The 5,000-nt window shown below is 39.2% G+C and overlaps 1 protein-coding gene across 2 annotated transcripts in view; it reads right to left on the bottom strand.

Annotated features, from left to right (window-relative positions):
* The window catches only part of LOC113816204 (cytochrome P450 2L1), a 21,229-nt gene extending 16,444 nt beyond the window's left edge, over nt 1-4,785 (bottom strand). Inside the window, exon 1 of one of the 2 annotated variants that reach the window (XM_070120640.1) lies at nt 4,598-4,785. The gene's annotated coding sequence lies outside the window, so the exon portion shown is untranslated. The remainder of the gene's footprint in view (nt 1-4,597) is intronic. The other variant, XM_070120642.1, reaches the window with a different exon arrangement.
* Between the last annotated feature and the right edge of the window lie 215 nt (nt 4,786-5,000).

Raw genomic sequence — 5,000 nt, forward strand, 5'->3', positions numbered from 1 at the left:
CATCATCAGGTCTACTGTGAGACTGTCAGCTACTATTTGCCTAGTTACAAGAGAAGGAATATCAGCACAGAGAGAAGTATCATCAGCATATGCCAACATATTATTAGTAATGCCAGACCACATAACGCTTGTATACAAGATAAAGAGCAAAGGGCCAAGAACACTACCCTGAGGAACCCCAGAAGATACATGAGAATACGAGCTAAAACTACCATCAACATGAACACGCTGCTGCCTACCAGTTAAAAATTCAGTTAAAATACTTAAAACTTTACCATCTACACCAAAAGACTGTAACTTAAAAATTAAACCCTTGTGATTAACAGTGTCAAAAGCTGCACTAAAATCCAGCGAGACCAGTCTTGACTCATGACCCTTATCTAAAGCAGACTGGATTTCATGCACCAACATAAGCAGTGCATCATTGCAGCCAAGTCCCTTTCTAAAACCAAACTGAGTCTCTGGAAGAAACGGTCTCAAATGTACAGAAAGACGTTTGACCAGCAAACGTTCAAAAACCTTGGATAAAATTGGTGTAATTGAAATGGGCCTATATTCAGTAGGTGAAGACTGTAGTGGGCCTTTGGGAATAGGGGTAACATTACCAAAGCGCCAGCAATCTGGAAATGACCCTTTACGAACTAAAAGGCGTAAGATTACGGCTAATTTAGGAGCTAATTGGCCATTTAGTCTTTTTAAAATCAAAGGAAACAAGCCATTGGGGTCTACTCCACCATATTCATCAAGTTCAGATAACAAATACTTGATTTCAGAGGACCTGAAAGCAAATGAATTAAAGCATGGCAATGGGTGACATGAAGGAGGAAGTTCAATATCTTCTAAACTTTGTTTTGAAATAAAACAATCTGCTAACAAGGTAGCTTTCTCAAACGGACTATACGTAACACTACCATCAGGTTTCATTAAAGGAGGAATGGAAGATTCAAGACCAAACAGAGATGTTTTTAGTGTTGACCACCATTTATGCGGCTGTGAGGCTTGTGAGAGAACTTCTTTCAAGTGAGCATTATATTCAGATTTAGCCTCCTTATAAACATTAGTTGCTGTATTTCGCATGGCAACATAATTCTCCCAACAAAGACGAGTCCGGTTAGCAGACCAGAGATTGTAGGCAGCATGTTTGTCCCTATAAGCCTGGTGACACCGTTCGTTAAACCATGCTTTATCATGTGAACGAGATTTCAGAGTTTTGCTGGGTACAAACTTCGTTATCATGTCCAACAATAACAAATTTAAAGCTTTAACAGGACAAGGAGCATTGTAAACATTTCGCCAAACAATGCTATTAAAAGCATGATGGACACCATTCCAGTTAATTCTAGATTTTAAGAAGACTTGTCTAGTTAGCGTAAAATCTGGCATAGGGAAGTCCAGCTGGATCTTACATGCTAGACTACAGTGGTCGGAAGAACCTATTGGCGCGATGGAGTCTACATCAACTACCCCTCTCACATCAGTCAGCAAAAGATCCAAAAGATTGCCACTCCTGTGAGTTGCACCACGGACTAACTGCTCACACCCAACCACATCTGCAAAATCTAATGCAGAAATGCCATGTCGGTCAGTTGGGGACACAGAATTAAGCCAGTCTCGGTGGTGAGCATTAAAATCACCTATAAATATAAAACAAGATTTAATATCATTCTCTTGAATAGAAATGTACGAAGTCAACAAACAATCATAAATACTGTCATCAGAGTTGGGACTTCTATAAAGACTAAAAATGTAAAAATTATTAAAACGACTACACACTCTCACAACCATGTATTCGTGACAACCACATTCATACTTTGTAAAACGACTAGCATTAAAACCAACTCTAGAATATAAACACAAACCTTGGGCTCGAGGCATGGAATTCCTACGTAGCAACAAGGGTTTATTAAAATGGGGTAAAAGTAACTCTGACGTGTGCCTCATGTCTGAAACCAGAGTTTCAGCACAACAAATAATGTCAAATTTTGCCGAGATAACTGTAAGTTCATTCAAATTCCCATGAAGGCCACGAATATTACTAAAAAGTAAATTATAGTAAAAGTAAATTTAAAAAGTAAATTAAATTAAAGTTGCTACTGATCTAGCCTTTCCTCATTATCATTTCCTAGAAACCCACTTTTACTGGTTTGGGAATGCATTATTCGAGCTATGAACCACAGAAATACAAGAATAATAGCATATCCACTTTAATGCATAGAGTATATATCAATTGTTCCACCAGGGGCGGTATTTATCAAAATACTCAGTATCCTTAAGTGTACTTAATAGACGAAATTTCATGGATGCAGCATTCGTCTTTGAGCAGATTACCTAAGTATTATTTAGCAAATCGCTAAGCGTCCCAAGAAGCACTCAACTGGTTCATGAGGCTTTTTAGAAACCGGGAAAATGCAAATATCAAAAGAGACATATCCCAACCATCAATTAGCAAGATGGTCAATCGTTAGATGCCCTTGTATCGCCAACATTGCACGCATAGTATTCAAAATTCCTTACCTGACAAGAACAATATGGGTTTACAGGAGTGGTTGGTGTGATTGATGGCACTCATATTAGGATCATACCGACCAAGAAACATGAGACTGATATATAAACAGAAAAAAGCTATCACAGCATTAATGTCCAGATAGTGTTTGATGCAAACTATTATGAATGCTGTACCAAAGGCTCAACTCTTCATCTTTGGTCCAATTAGCAGTCCTCTTGGGCTTGGGGGTCGAAGTCAAGGGTTTGTTCCATTTCGAAATTTTCGCCGGCAGTTTCGAAAGAAACACGAAGCATTTGGGACTCAACGATATGCAATCGGATGCGGATTTGAAACAAATCGGTTAATATAAACCTCAAAATATATATCTTTTTTCATGTGTAAGGCGCAATAAAAATGTGTATTCATTTTATATTGAGATGAAAGATATTTTTGCAGTAAAACCTATAATTTGCTTGCTTTTAAAGCGCTTTAAGCAGGGAAAGTTCTTGCCTGAAAACTCAAGCGTTTTTCTTGCTAACTCAAGCATTTCGCTTGCTTTCTTAAGCGACCTCCGTAGATGGCTAGACTTGCGCTTGCTAAGTCAAGCGGTGTACCGTCACCATGGCAACGGCGTCGGTCGCGTACCGTACTGGTCACGATCCTTCGAATGCGGGCGTTGGCCAGGAACCGCTTAATATCTTATCAGATAAATAATTTTTTCACGGTATCTGATTCTGTAATTTTCTTAAAATCATATTCAAAGAAATTGAAATTAACTGAAAACGAAAGGAGATAATGGAGATTATGGGAATAAAAAGTTTTACTTATGAATAATATATTATTATAACACGAACCATTTTCCTGTTATTGTTAAACTTCTCGTCTTTCTAAATCGAGAATATATCTACTATTTTATGAAATAAAGAATATTTCAAGTGAAAAAGTCTGAGAAATTCTAGCAACATTCTTCTGTTGATATCATATTCGATGATTTGTTATATTTAACCTCATAAAATCGGATATACGGGAATGGGTAGGCCTATATTTAAATTCAGGGATATTCATTTGTTTTGATAACGCGTCAGAATGAAAGGGTTGTCAATCGGAAGTGTGTGTCATTGTTTTAGAGGCACTTTATATGAATATAGGAGAAAATATAGCGCTTTGTTAAGTTGTTTGGGTAGATTTATTTACTTCTCTGCCATCTGGATGCGGCGCTAGCTTGCCAGTTGTTTTGAATTGCGCGCCCAAACTGTTACCAACCGCAGGTGAAATAAACTCCACCCTCTTATGCATAAGTTATCTCTTTCCGAGATTGTTGGTGGGAATATTGCGTTTAAACCCCAAGTATATATAGTTCGTGTGTTATTTTGATATTTCTATGCTCATCAAGGACTGTTATGATTTGTACTTTATAAACAGACATTTCCACATGTCTGGCATCACTGAAGAGGGCCTGCCTGCCTTGGAAAGCGTTTTAAGCAGGGAACGGTACAGCGCTTGGCAAGAATTCTTGCCAAGCGCTCCCCTGCTTAAAACGCTTTATGTAAAATGAAATATCTAACCTATCGCATCACATACTCAAGCGACCCGCCTAAAGGCGTGTTAAGCAGGGAAAGTTCTTGCCTGAAGTCTCAAGCGTTTTTCTTGCTAACTCAAGCATTTCGCTTGCTTTCTTAAGCGACCTCCGTAGACGGCTAGACTTGCGCTTGCTAAGTCAAGCGGTGTACCGTCACCATGGCAACGGCGTCGGTCGCGTACCGTACTGGTCACGATCCTTTGAATGCGGGCGTTGGCCAGGAACTCCGCTTAATATCTTATCATTTAAATATTTTTTTCACGGTATCTGATTCTGTAATTTTCTTAAAAACATATTCAAAGAAATTGAAATTAACTGTACAGCGCTTGGCCTATCGGCAAGAATTCTTGCCCAAGCGCTCCCCTGCTTAAAACGCTTTAAGTAAGGGAAATACTTCACTCAACGGAGCACTCAGACTTTTCATAGATACCACTTAAGTACTTCGCTGATGTAGGGTGGGATTTAAATCATATATTAATCCTTTTCAGTCTAATCTGAACCGATTCTTCAACTATTGTCCGGAATTGCCTTACACTTCTTATCCTCACTCGCTGTTCTGCTGCTTCCAGTCCGTTTGCGTGGACCTAAATGCGACACGACGTGCTGAGTGTCCTCCCGTCGCACACTTAAAGCGTTTTAAGCAGGGGAGCGCTTGGGCAAGAATTCTTACCGATAGGCCAAGCGCTGTACCGTTCCCTGCTTAATACGCATTCCAAGGAAGGCAGGCCCTGTTCAGTGATGCCAGACATGTGGAAGTGTCTTTTCATAGAGTACAAATCATAACAGTCCTTAATGAGCATAGAAATGTCAAAATAACACACAAAATATACGTTTTTGGGTTTTAAAAGCAATATTCCCACCGACTTATGCACAAGTCGAGAGTGGAGTTTATTTCACTGGCGGTTGGTAACAGTTTGAGCGCGCAATTCAAAACAA

The sequence above is a fragment of the Penaeus vannamei genome, chromosome 4 (assembly GCF_042767895.1).
Source record: "Penaeus vannamei isolate JL-2024 chromosome 4, ASM4276789v1, whole genome shotgun sequence".
NCBI lineage: Eukaryota > Metazoa > Arthropoda > Malacostraca > Decapoda > Penaeidae > Penaeus > Penaeus vannamei.